This window comes from Leptonychotes weddellii, chromosome 10 (assembly GCF_054177405.1).
Source record: "Leptonychotes weddellii isolate Sample4059 chromosome 10, ASM5417740v2, whole genome shotgun sequence".
NCBI classification, from domain to species: Eukaryota; Metazoa; Chordata; class Mammalia; order Carnivora; family Phocidae; genus Leptonychotes; species Leptonychotes weddellii.
In genome coordinates this window covers 102941873-102956219 of record NC_138378.1, presented here as the reverse complement: position 1 = coordinate 102956219, position 14347 = coordinate 102941873, and the positions used below count along the sequence as shown (strand labels likewise).

Below are 14347 nucleotides of genomic sequence, written 5' to 3'. Positions count from 1 at the left end.
CAGACCATTTTTCCCTCCTCCAGCTCTGAAGCTTGGCTGCCTTGGGTGGGCGATGTATTCCAAGGGAGGGATGGGGGGAAGGCACCCCAGGCCTGAGTTTCTTCCATCTCCTGGTACACTCCCCCTGCCAGAGAATGCTTGTAATACGGCCTTCATGCCCTGGAAGAAGAAACCCTGCAAAGAACACATCTGGAAAAGAAACTTCCATTTCGTGAGCACCTACTATGCTCCTGGACATGGTGCTCTGTTTCACATGAATGACCTTTTCGGCTCTTCACAAAAATTCCTCCTGAGGCAGGTAGTATTATCCTCACTACACAGACAAGGAAACGGAGATCTCAGAGGTTGTATAACTTGGGCAACATCACCCAACTTGTGAGTGAAGGAGGCAAACTTTGAATCCAGATCCGGACAGCTCAGCGCTCAGTGAGCTGAATCATCCTGGCTTCGGTAAGCCTACAACAGCCTGGGGATTCCATCCTAAACCACCTCACCTCGGATGCTAACCTCAGATAGAGATCAAAGGGACATTGTCATGGGAGGATGACTTTTTGAGATCAGAACCTCTTATCAGCTGAATTGTGTTCCCCTTCCCCCAATTCATATGCTGAAGTCCTAATGTGACTGAATTTGGAGATAGGGTCTTTAAAGCAGTAATTAAGTTAAAGCAGATCATAGGGGCCCCAATCCAATGGGACTGGTGTCCTTACAAGAAGAGGAGATGAGGACACAGACACACACATAGGGAAGACCACGAGAAGACACAGGGAGAAGGCAGCCACCTGCAAGCCTTCAAAAAAAAAACCAAAAAAACCCAACCCTGCAGACCCCTTGATCTTGGACGTCTCTCTCCAGAACTGTGAGAAAATAAATATTTGTGTTTAAGCCATCCAGCCTGTTATGGAAGCCCTTCAAATGAATTCAGAGTCCCCTTCTAAAAAATCACCATTGGGGTCCTAGCTGCTGCACAAAGTAGGCACCGAATCCATGATCGTCGATGGGCTGAAGGAAGGAAATGCCACGAACACCGAGCCTCTCCAATGGGCAGAGCGAATTCAAATTTTGATTTTCGTAACCAGCCTCTGTCCTCCTGTCGAAACTTCCTGTTTCTGAGGAACAGAGATTTTTTACAGATCCCAGAGGACATCCAGTAAACCCAACAGCTATTACCAAATAATTCTGGTTTTGATGAGCTCAGCGGGTATGAATCAGAAGCAGGCAGAGTGGCGTTTCCTTTGAAATATATCCAAGATTAAACATTAGAGGGGGAAGCAAAAATATATTTGGGGATTTATTGCCGGCGAGGAAATAATTGGCAATGTTGGCACCTTGGGCCACGTGGAAACGGTCTTTCCTTCCTTCTGTGTGAGCAGGAACCGCCGTGGGTCTGAACGAGGGGGACACTGCTATTGCTCACACAGAAGCCATCTCCTGGCATCCAGGGGCCCATCCTCATGGTTCTCACCTGGGGCTCCTATTTGTACAAGAGAATTCCAGGGGGGAGGGTCATCTTGGTGGGCTGTGGCCTACAGGAGGACCTGGCTTCAATTCCCTCCGGAGGGAGTCCCGGGAGCTTCGCCCAGATTATGGGGATTGGAGGCAGGGAGACAGCACACAGCTAGGAGTTGCCCAGCCCTTGACTCAGGGAGCCGGGGCTGCTGGACCTGCAGTGGGATCAGAGAGGGCATGGCTGAGCGAACCAGGCTGGGTGGGCCCCACTTCACAGTGAAGCCTGCCCGTTTTTAGGGGCACCCTGTGCCACTGGCTGTGGCCGAGGAGGAGCTGCTAAATACCGTGGAAGGTGAGTTCGAGCGGGAGGCCCTTAGGAGGCCTTGTGCTGGCTGGCTTTGGCAGCTCGGACGGCCCTGGCTTCTGCTTCTGGCTCTGCCGCTTTCCCTCCGTCCACTGGGGGCCATCGGGTCGACCTCTGCGGGTCGCTGGAGGGTGGCGTGGGTGATGTGTGTGCCTCCAGCCCCGGCCGGACCCCTCTAGAGCTCCATCACTGAACCCCGTCCTGTCTCTTGAGCAAACCCGGCATTGGTCTATCAGCCACTTGCTTAACCCCATGAAGAGTCTCCTCTCCCAAGGGGGGATCTGACCACACTGTCCCTGGAGGGCTTTCCCCTCCAGGGGGCCTCACTGCCCATAAGTAGCCTCTGAACTCCTTTAGGACCTGCCTCCCTTACCTCCTCAAGCTCCTTTCTCCCCGCCTCTCCCTTCACCCTCTCAGGAACTACTTACAGTTCCCCAAACCTCCCCTCCCACCCTCCGTGCCTTGAAGCACGGATCTCCTTCCTCTGCCTGAAACTCCCTACCCCTCCCTCCTTCCCCTCCCTCTGTCTGGCTCCTGCCTACTCTCCTCCCACGGGGACTTATCCCAGACGTCCCTTCCCCACCCTCCCCTTCCCTTACCAGGCATCTTCCCTGGCAGCTCCCTCTGAAAGGAGGCTTGTCCCTCCCCCCCATCCCCTGCACCCCTACACTCTGCAGGGGAACTTCCCTCCCTGCCGGCTCTCTCCCTCCCTGCTGCCTAGTCCAGGGTCTGGAACATAATAACAGCTCAATAAACATGTGTTGACGGAATTAATGACTTACTCAATGAATGACTTGTGGATATAGGGGCCAGGCTCATAACTGAGTCACAGGGCCCCAGTCACCATGCTTTGCCCCCACCCACTGACCTGGGTGAAACCCTCCCCGTGATGACATCCCTAGCTACCCTCAATTCTCAGAATCACCCATGCCTTCTTCTTCTCCTTTCGCTCCTGTCAGCTTCGCAGCTCCTCCCCCTCCTTCCTTTTCTTCCTTCTCCGGGGGTGGCACATCTAAATAAGGCAACACTCCCCCAGGACCCGTGTATTGTCATGATTTTCACCCAGTTATGACTCTTGGGCAATGGTGAGGTAGAATCCCGAGCTCTGTCCCCAGATGAAAGGTGGGACAGATGCAATTCCTGTGGGACACCTAGGGTTGGACAGACACAGAGACCGTTGTAGACGAGGGACTGTCGTGCTCTCCAGCTAACAGAGGGGGGACCTGGGAGGACACAGGTGGGGGAAGGAGGAGGATGTTTGGCATGGGGTGTGGAACCTGGCAGAAGGTTTTGGCCACATACCAAGGCATCTCTGGTCCTGGCATGGGTGTGGAGGGGGCACCACCCTCGCCCACACGCTCATGCCTGGCTGCCTACCATCCCTTGGGGAGGGCAATCACCCTCCCCCAACCCAATGCAGATGATCAGGCAGGAGCCCAAAGGTGACTGCTCCAGCCATGAGCCCTGGCCAACCCCAGGGACATCACTGCCTCTTCCATTTCTTTTTGTCTCCTTTTGCCCCTCCTTTCCTTTTTCCTAAGACTCCCCGCATTTCCTGAACTGTCGGGTTGTGTTTTGGCGTAAGTAAGGAGGGGCTGGCCGTTCAGAGTATGCCTCTGTATCCCTCCTATTCTCCCGTCACGTACTTTTCCATGAGAATGAAAAAATAAATTAGGACCCTGTTTCTGGAAAATTGATGTTTATAGGATCAGAGAACAGATGGGATATTTGTAACTCTTTTTTAAAAAATACCACAAATATTTGAATAGAAGGCAGCTTCTGAGGCTGGAGAAAAATAATATCATGACGAATAAAAAGACCACGACCTCATGTATCGGGTGGAAAATGTATGGCAAGAATTGACCCCAAGAAGTTGGTTTGTAAATAAGTAAAACTAAACAAACCCAAAAAGGGTAGATAAATCAAAGTATGTTTCTTTGTAGGTTCTTTTTTAAAAAAAGATTTTGTTTATTTGTTTATTTATTGAGAGAGAGAAAGAGAGAGCACACGCACCAGTGGGGGGAGGGGCAGAGGGAGAGGGAGAGAAAGAATCTCAAGCAGACTCCCCACTGAGCACAGAGCCCAATACGGGGCTCAATCCCCAAACCCTGAGATCATGACCTGAGCCGAAACCAAGAGTTGGACACGCAACCAACTGAGCCACCCAGGCACCCCGTTTCTTGCTAGGTTCTTAAGGGGCAGGGGGACACTGGTTGGCCACACAGCAGCAGCCCCAGCCCCTCCTTCTCACACTGCATCCCTGTGCCTCCTTGGAGGGAAGCCCTGGAGGGGAGGGGCTGGGTACCTCAACCTCTCCCGGTCCCCAGTGCCTGGCACAGGATCTGCCACAGTAAGTTGGGTGATCATATAATTTATCATCCAAACTGGGACACTTCAAGAGTGAAAGGGGGAGAGTAATAATTATGTCAGGACAACAGTTGTAATTTGGGACTAACGAATACATGACTGACTGAATGAATTTTTAAAAGGTTGAAACTGTTAGCACTGAGGCATCCACGGCTGCCTACATCCATGGATGTCACTGTCTCATAGAAGATTCCACTGTGTGGACCGTGTGGACCACAGTGCATTTTCAAGCCCGTCTCTGTCTTTCTCCTGCAGGCAAGAACTCCCACGACAGAGGAGGCTGAGCTGGGGCTGAAGGGCCATGCTGGTGCTGCTTGGAGCCTCCTCCACTGGGAGCATAGCTTGCCTGGGCGCCGGGCGCTGAGCTGTGTGCTTTCTGTTCTTTATTGCCTTGAATCGTCACACCGGCCTTAAGAAATGGATACTCTTACTACCTTTTGCAGGTGAGTCACCTGAGGCTTAGAGAAGTTAAATGATGTGCCCAGCATCACACAGCTACCAATGTCAGGCCCAAGCCTGTTGGACACCCAAGCACTTTTAATAGTCCACGGCTGGAGGGGAGTCATCCGTGCCGGGGCCAGGGTTTTGTCTAAATGGGAAGAGTGTGCCCCCGCTGGAGGCCAATCCTGTGTCCCATTGCGGTCGCAGGGCAGAGTGCTGCGTGGGGGCAGTGGCCAGGCCAGAATGGTGAGAAGTAGGCTCTTTGTGGGTCGCAAGCCTTCTGGCCCCTCTGGGAACACTGAGGCCTGAGCGTTGTGCCTGAGTTCTCAAGGCCAGTGTGGGTAGGTCAAGGAGGAGAAGGCAGGCCCCCACCCCTAACCAAGTACTCTATCAGCCCTTCCACCTTCTGCCTCCTGCCCTCCCCATTCCCACCCCCAGCTCTTGTTGGGCTGTGGAGTTTCCTTGACACCTGGCCTGATCGTTCTTTCCAGAACAGCCACCTCCATACAGCCCAGTCCCAGCCCATCAGGAGAGCCAGCCCCGTGGTCTAAGAGGTCTCCAGCACAGGGTGCACCACACTGTGCCCGAGATCCTGGGGGAGAGACTGGCAGGGGCCTGGCCAGGCCAAAATGGGGGAGAAGGCAACAGTGCCAGCACCCCTCTTCCCTCATAGGATTCCCAGGTGCCCCTGGGGAGAGGGCTCTGCCTGCTCAGGAGCTCTGCTGGGTGGATGGGGGGCATGAGAGGAATTGGGCCAGGCTGGGTCTAGGCCAGGAAAGGCCTCAGCCAGGGCTCTGTCGGGCACCCTCCCCCCTCTCCCCCTCTCCTTCCCCCCACCCCACCTACCACCTCTGTTCCCCTAGAGTGGCCTTGCCCAGGGCTGCCAGGCACTCTGGAGACTCGGGGGCCAGGCACTACTGACTGGCGCCCTCTAGTGTCTGCCTCTCGAGGCCCAGGTGCCCCTCTGGGGAGCCTGATGCATCACACCCCACTCCCCTGTGACAGGCTGGGGAGAATCCCCTGGACCCATCATTTATCTTCCACGCCAGGTCACTTCTGAGAGCGAGAGGGGGCTCTGTGGATGGTGCTGCTGGGACGACAGACATATAATGGGACTCTCCGGGGCAAGTCGGGGCATTTGGTCAGAATTGCCCCTTCCCTACAGTAGCCACCGGAATCATCTCTGGGAGCCACCCATGAAGTAAATGAGAACATGTGTGAAGTCCTTAGCCCAAGGCCTGGGAGAGTAGGCAATCAATGAATACGTGATCAATAAGTAACTATGAGCCACACTTGGTGGAAATAACCATCTGATTGGTGAGCTCTGGGACCCATTTCCAGAAGGGTAGACAGAGAAAGTTGCATCTGAAGCTCCTTCTGAAGCAGGAAGGTAGAATCCAAGTTCTAGAGTCTTGCACAGAGCAGGAGGGCAGGTCGTGGGGCTCAGCACGCATTGATGAATGGCGCAAACCCAGAATATCAGCCTGTGCTTGATCAGGACCTCCCTCCTCTCGCTATTTCAGGTCTTGCCGAGGAGTCCAGAAGGAAAACCGCCCCTCCAGCAAGAGAGGGACATTTTGACCCAGTGCCTCTTCCCACTGGTTTTGCAGATGAGCCCTCCCTCTTCCCACCTGTCCCGCTTGCGCCAGCTTTAGAGATGACTTCTGCTCTACTGGGCGCCCTCCGTGACTAACACAGCAAGTGTGTGGGCCGCCACATGTCCTGGCCTCTACCCCACCTCCCTGCCCCATGTCCTCATCGCTGCCTCGTGGCTTCTGGGGGCAAGGCCTCGGGGAGGTGTGAGGCTGTTCCCCCCCCACCCCCACCCCGAGCTCCCTGGCGTGGGTGTGGGCTGATGCAAGCTGGCGGCTTCTGTGACCCCTGCACCAGGTCAGGCCCAGCACTGGGCTTGAGTTTTACCCTCAGGGAGTTGGCAGCTGGGGCGGGGGGGGGGGGGGAGCTGTCACATACGCATGAAGGACGGAAGTCTCCGGTGGTCAGAGCCAGGGCAGAGGGCCTGCTGCGGGCTTTGGAGTGCGGGAGAGGGAAGGCACCTTAGGCCCAGAAAGCGGAGAAGATTCTGCAGGATGGGTACAAAAGGTTTCTACAGGTGGAGGTGGGTGAGGGCAGGACAGGGCTCTGCTTGGGGGCTCCCATGGGGAGGAATCTGGGTGGCACTCTGGTGTGTGTGTGTATGTGCGTGTGTGTAGGTATGATTTGGGGTGACATATAAGTGATTTTGGTGAAGTCAGTGAGATTTGGAGCTGGGCAATGAAGAGCTCTCCTTGGCGTAGGGGTGAGGGGCAGGTACGCACCTTGTGCGGGAAAGGGAAGAAGACTTGAGCTGGCTTTTGTGTTCCTCAAACCAGTTCGCCCACATCCTTGGTTTCTGTGCCCTCTGAAGGCCCTGTCTGGAGCCCTGCGTGTCTGGGCCTGCGGGGCAGCGTGCCTACATGAGGCTAGCAGTCTCCCCAGGAGCTCCCTGCACGGGGTCCCTGGCCACTGATGGAGTGGAGGGGCGTCTCTGCCCCGTCCCCCTGCTGCTCTCGTAGCCCCCACCCTCAGCCAGCAGGCACGGGCTCAGCCCCAAGCAGCCCCCCAGTGTAAGCAGCGCTCCTCTCTCTTGCCCCTTTTCTCTCCTCAGGGCCTGGCTCTTACACAAGGCTTCCTTCTCCTGCTCACACTCAGAGCTTTGCACAACCGGCAACATATACAAGCACTGGGTCTGGAACAAAAGAAAACCTGGCTCTGAGATCAGCCTCTGCCGTCCACCAGCTATGTGGCCTTGAGCAGGTCAAATGCCTTGAGCCTCAGCTCATCTGTAAATTGGGGATAATAACACTTAATGGGACTTATCTCATGGGGTTGTCACGAGGAGCATGTGAGATGATGCACATATAAACGCTTTGCGGAGGGCTCCATCAATGGAAGGGATGATTATTGCTGTTTTCATGCCACACATGACCCAAGCAACACTCACCCAAGAAGGGAAACACAGGCGCTGAGTGTGTTCGCTTCACTCCCTCAGTAACTATGAAGCCTACTGTGTGCCGGGCACTGTTCCCAGCACATGGGATATGCAAACAAATAAAACCCAAGATCCTTGCTGTCTTGGAGTTTGCATTCTAGGGGAGGGGTTCCCCCACACCTCAATCCATCCAGTACACATTTGGACCTCTGCCCATATCCACAAACCCAGCCGAGGAGGTCAGGTGACGTTGGGCCACTAGGAATTCTCTTCCTGAGTACCTCGCAGCCACCCAGTGGCCTGGGCAGAAGCACTCTAGTGGACTAACAAGGTCCTTCTGACGCTTGCTGGAGCATTCAGAGCACTGCAGCAAGAAGAGAGCGCCATCATGAAGTCTAAGCGCCCATTTTACAGTTGGGGAAACTGGGGCCCAGGGAAGTTTAACTGTCTTTTGCCCCTGGTTCTGCAACTGGCCAGTAACATAATTATTCAGTCCGTCAACGAATATTTGTTGAGCTCCTGCCCTGGGCCACCCACTGTTGTGAGCACTAGGGACAGTCTCGGCCTTGGTGGGGCTTACATGCCATTGGGTGGCAATGTAAAAGAAATAAGTAAGCAAGTAGCTATGTTCAGGTAGTGACGAGTGCTGGGCAGAAAGCCAGATGGGATGATGGGTGGGGCAGAGGCTGGGGGTTAGGGTGGTCAGGGAAGACCTCATGAGGAGGTGACATTTAAGCCGGGGTGGAAGTGAGGACCTGTAGGACTCCAGAGAGCTTCTCCCTACTTCACTAAAAGGCAAAGGAATGCCTGTTGTTCCTGCCCACGGGGGAAAAGAAGCATCAGAAGAGAAAAAGGGGCTGTGAGCTCTCCTGAGGGGAGAGCTGGACTTTCTGAGCCTGGAACTGTGTAGCTGGTATGAAGAGCCAGGTGGCAAATCTGGGGATGCTATTGTTTTGTTTTGTTTTTTAGTAGACTTTACATTTTAGAGTGGTTTTAAGTTCACAGCAAATTTGAACAGCGAGTACAGAGAGTTCCCATATACCCCCTGGCCCCATATATTCCCCTCCTTCCCCCTCCACGCACAGCCTCCCCCACCATCAACACCCCCCCCCACCAGAATGGTGCATCTGTCCCAGTGCATGAATCCGCTCTGACACATCATGATCAGCCCGCGTCCACAGTTTTCATTAAGGTTCACTCCTGGGGCTGTGCATTCCATGGGTTCTGACAGACGTATGACAACATGTATCCATTGTTATAGTATCATACAGAGTAGTCTCATTGCTCTGAAAATGCCCTGTGCTCAACCTTTGCATCCTTCTCTCTCTCCCTGCCCCTCCCAATCCCTGGCAACAACTGATCTTTTTCCAGAATGTCCTATCCTTGGAATCATACAGTATGGAGCCTCTTCAGATTGACTGCTTTCACGGGCTAATTTGCATTTAAGTTTCCTCCATGTCTTTTTACAGCTCGATCACTCATTTCTTTGAAGCACTGAAAATAAAATTCCATCGTCCGGATGTAGGGGCTGCTTTTGGTTTGGTTTGGTTTTTTATTTGGGCTTTTATCTAGCTTCTCCTTGAAGCAATCTCAGCCTGCAAGTCCTTTCCTTCCCCCCAAGGCTGCACCACCCCCAGTGCCCAACAGGTGGCCACACCACCCTGTTTTGGCTTTTAGCAGCCCATGGCTACGCAGGACAGTGGATTCTTGGGAGATTTCGTGAGTGAAACAAGGGAGAGACTGTGGCTGCTCCCCACGGGCCACCTCTCTCTCACTCCCCTGCCCAGGCAACTGCAACAGCTGAGCTACACTTCTGAGTTTGGGGAAAGAAGAGGACCTGGAACATTTTTGCCATTTCTGTTCCTTAAGGGAAGAGAAGTTCTAGTGCCTGGCCCTCACACAGTACTGTCTTCTAGAAGACTAGAAACTTCTAGGAAGTCAGGTCCTCACAATGGGATCTGATCCCAAGTAGGTAGTTCTCTGTGCAGACAGCCCTGTTTGTACAGGGGGAGCCTCCCTGGGTGAGGAGAAAGGATGCTGGTATATTTTGATCTTGGGGCTGGCAGCCTAAAAGGAAAAATATTTCTGATGAAGGAGGCTGGTGTCTTTTGTTAGCAAGATTGAACCGTGGCAACAATGAATAGATACACAAAGTGTAATATATGTATATATATATAATATATATATAATATATGTAACATATACTACAATGTATATATATTATAATACATATTACAATGTATCTATATTACTATATTATAATGTGTATATATTACAATATCTATGTAATATATATTACAATATCATGTAATATATATATACAATGAATATTGTTCAGCCTTAGAAAGGAGTAAAATTCTGTTAAACTTTACAGTATGAATGAACCTTGAAAACATTTTGCCAAGTGAAATAATCCAGACACAAAAGGACAAATATTGTACGATTCCATTCATATGAGGCATCTGGAGTAGTTAAATTGAAGGAGACAGAAAGTAGAATGGTGGTTTTCAGGGGCCGGGGGTGGGGATGGAGAGTTATTGTTTAATTGGCACAGAGTTTCAGTTTGGGATGACAAACAAGTTTTGAAAATAGACAGTAGTCTATTTGTGATGGTTGCACAACATTGTGAATGCACTTAATGCCACTGAACTGTACATTTAAAAATGATTAAAATGTTAAATATCACTTTATACAGATCTTCCTCCATTTATGATGGGATTATGTCCTGATAAACTCATCATAAATTGAGAATACCTGAAGTCAAGGGGCTCCTGGGTGGCTCAGTTGGTTGAGCGTCCAACTCTTGGTTTTGGCTCAGGTCCTGGTCTCCGGGTTGTGAGATTGGGCCCCGCGTCAGGCCCTGCGCTCAGCGTGGAGTCTGCTTGAGACTCTCTTTCTCCGTCCCTCCCCTCACTCATGTGCTCTCACTCTCTCGCTCTCTCAAATGAATAAATAAATCTTGGGGGGGAAGAAAAGAAAATATCCTGAATAGAAAATGCTGAACATCATAGCTTAGTGTAGCTGAACTTAAATGTGTTCCGAACACTTAACATCAGCCTACGGTTGGGCAAATGATTGGACACAAAGCCTATTTCATAATAAAGTCTGGAATATCTTATGTAATTTATTGAATGCTGTGCTGAAAGTAAAAAAACCCAGAACACTTGTATGGTTACAGAGGGTGGTGAGTGTGTTGATCGAGTGGCTGGTGGGTGTTAGAGCTCGCTGTTAGTGCTCTGTGTCGCAAGAGGGTATCTGCATATCACCGACCTGAGGAAAGAGCAATAGTCAAAATTTGAAGTACAGTTTCTACTGACTGTGTATCACTTTCACACCATCATAAAGTAGGAAAATCATAAATCAAACTATCATAAGTCTGGGACTGTCTATATATATTTTATCATAAAAAAACTTTTTTGTAAAACTGATTGAACCAGGATCATAAAGTCCACAGAGTTCATCTTGTTCTTTCACCATTGTTCACGCACGCACGCACACACACACACACCAATCTGACATGGAGTCCTGTGTTTCCCATCACACACTTCAAGGCTGGACATCTCACTACTTGAAGGAGTGCTGATCCTCAAGTGGAAAGACCTGTGCTGGTGTCTAATAATGTCTTCCTCATGCCTAATAACCTCCTCAATATGCTTCCTCATATACAAATGGGGAAAATAATACTTGCCCTATCCTAGTTATAGACTGTCACAGGATCAGCGAAGCCCTTCACGCTGATAAAGGATCATTAGGTTATCATCCTGTTGACCTTACAACAGTCAGGTTTTCTTCCCAGCAAAATGAGTTTATTCAGGAATTGAAGAGGAATTGCAATTTGGGACAAGCAAGCTACAGCAAAAGCCCTCAGCAAGTGGGAAAGCAAAGGAGAGGAACCCTCTTTTATGGAGTAAAAGGGGGAAATTGGGAGGGGCTTGTTATAAATGAAAAATCCATTGGAGTACACTGGGAGTTTGAAATGTAGTGCCTTTTCAATGGCTGAGATGTGAGTCTCTCATTGGCTGGGTTGTTGCCAGTCGAGAAGAAAATCTTCCTTCCTCTTGCTAGGGTGGTAAAGTAGGCTTCTTTTGGTTTGGGAATTTAAGGTACATCTCTTCCTGTTGGGTCTGCAAAGGGGTATGAGTAGTACAGCCTGAGAGCTCCCCTTCTGGTCTCCCAACTCCATTTTAAATGAGATTCCCTTGACTCAGTTTCACAATCCTTATCGTCCAGGTCATGGGCTCCAGTTGGGGACAACTCAACTCTAATTGTTGGGAAGTTCAGGCAGAATTGTGAAACAGGAAAGGTTGCTCTTGGTATCACTTCACCTCTTACATAATGTGTCTTAGAATGTCCCTTTCCTTTTAGCAACTTCATACTGCCTCCAACCCCTTGTAATTGTGTGCTAACCTCCTGCCTATATCTTATCTCTTGGAACTATGTTAGGAAAAACTCTGTGTGTCTCCTTTACTCATGCCACTATCACACTTGGAATACTTCTGACACCAGATGTGTGGGGTTTTCCCCACACAGAGCAATTCTAGGACACCAGCTGGGTGTCCTAGAATTTAACTCAATTCTGACATTGTCTACCTGGAGGTAGCATCAGGTCCCATAGGTTAGGGTGTCAGTCCCACAAGATTGCTCCCACCCTCTCACTTCTCACTTCAGATGCCACTTGAAAATCCAGGTTGTCATCCATGCTTCTAACTGATCGGCTATAATTTGGAGGTTCCCACAACCCCCTCTTCTGGTTTGATTAATTTGCTAGAGCAGACCACAGAGCTCAGGAAAACAGTTTACTTACTGTTCGCTGGTTTATTGTGAAAGGATATGATAAAGAATACAGATGAACAACCAGATGGGAGAGATGCATAGGGCAAGACACGTGGGAAAGGGCGAGGAGCTTCCATGCCCTCTCTGAGCACTCCACTCTCCCAGCACCTCCCCGTGTTCACCAACCTGGAAGCTCTCTAAACCCCACACCAGTGGGATTTTATGTAGGCTTCATCACGTAGGTGTGATCAATTATTAACGTCATTTCCAGCCCCTCTCTCCTCTCTGGAGAATGGGGTGTAGGGTTGAAAATTCCAAGCTTCTCCATAATGGTTTGGTCTTTTTAGTGACTAGACCCCATCCAGGAGCCCACCAAGAGTCACCTCAATAGAACAAAAGACACTGCTGTCACCCAGGAAATTCCAAGGGATTTAGGAATCTTGTGTCAGGAACCGGGGTCAGAGACCCAATATTAGAACAAAAGATGCTCCTAATGCTCTTATCACTTAGGAAATTATAAGGGTTTTAGGGGTTCTGTCCCAGGAACCAAGGGTAGAGACTAATATACACATTTTTTTTTATTATTTTACAGGAACCAAGGCGCTACCTCCTCCAGAAAGCCTTTCCAGATACTCCCTCCCTCTTCCTTCACCTGAACCAGGTGGAGTTTGGGGAGCTATGTGATGAAAAGAATATATAACTGTAATTGTAAAGACCTAGGTTTGAATTCTGCCACCATTTACTATGCATGTAACCTTGGCAATCACTTAACCTCTCTGAGCCTCAACATCTATCTGTAAATTAATGGCAGCAAATTATTTAAGAGGATGGTCATGAGAGTTAAATGATAAAGCATAGCCAACAGTGCTAGAAATGTGTGATGTTCAGTAAATACTGGTTTCCTTCTTTGAGCTCTCATAGCCCTTTATCTGAGCTTTCAGCCTTGTATTATAGATATTTGTATCATTCATTCATTCAACAAACATTTAAATATGAAGGCAATAAGTGTTATGAAGAAAACTAACATAAGATGAGGGAGGAAGAGAATGTGTATTGTGTTGTTAGTTTATTTAGGATGGTTAGGAAAGACCTCACAGATAAGGCATCATGTAGACAGAGTGAGTGAGCCCTGTGGAGATCAGATTATTGAGGTGAGAGGTAAGTCCCTGAGGCAGGGACATGCTGATGTGTTTGGGGAACAGCAAGGAAGCCAAGGTGGCCAGATCAGAGTGAGCAGAAGAGAGAGGGAGGAAGGGCAGAGAAGTAGCATGGGCCACACCACACAGTACCTTTGTAGACTGTGACAAGGACTCTGGGTGAGGTGGGAAGCCAAGGGAGAGTGTTGACCAGCAGAGTGGAAGAACTGACATAGGTTGTAGAGGGTCCCTTGGCTGCTGCGTGGTATGCCATTGACCATATGGTAGAAAGGGTTAAAATAGGGAGGACTGATTGGCAGCCTATTGCGGTAATCCAGGTGAGAGATAGTGGCTTGGACCAGGAAAGCAAATAGAGGTAGAAAGAATGGTCAGATTCTGAACATATATTGATTTTGAAAGTAGAGCCAAGAGTACTTGCTGGAGTGTGAGAGAAAGAGCTAATGCCCAGGTGTTTTTGTTTTTGGGTTTTTTGTTGTTGTTCTTGTTTCTTTTTTTTTTTTTTTAAAGATTTCATTTATTTGACAGAGAGAGACACAGCGAGAGAGGGAACACAAGCAGGGGGAGTGGGAGAGGGAGAAGCAGGCTTCCCGCGGAGCAGGGAGCCTGATGCGGGGCTCGATCCCAGGGTGCTGGGATCATGACCCAAGCCGAAGGCAGACGCTTAACGACTAAGCCACCCAGGCGCCCCCTTGTTCTTGTTTCTTTGTTGTTTTTTTTTTGCCTGGAGTTTCTTTCACTGCAATAAGCCAATCTACTGGAAAAGCAGGCTTGGGTGGGACAGAATGGGGATGAGAAATTTGGTTTTGTATTCACCTAGTTGTTTACCAT

The 14347-nt window shown here is 50.1% G+C and overlaps 1 long non-coding RNA gene across 1 annotated transcript; it reads left to right on the top strand.

The window, feature by feature from the left end:
* Positions 1-1272: 1272 nt before the first annotated feature.
* Positions 1273-9837, top strand: LOC145715966 (uncharacterized). The gene is made up of 3 exons (XR_014138293.1): positions 1273-1801; positions 4436-4623; positions 6145-9837. It is a non-coding gene; the product is annotated as an uncharacterized LOC145715966 (long non-coding RNA).
* Positions 9838-14347: the final 4510 nt, after the last annotated feature.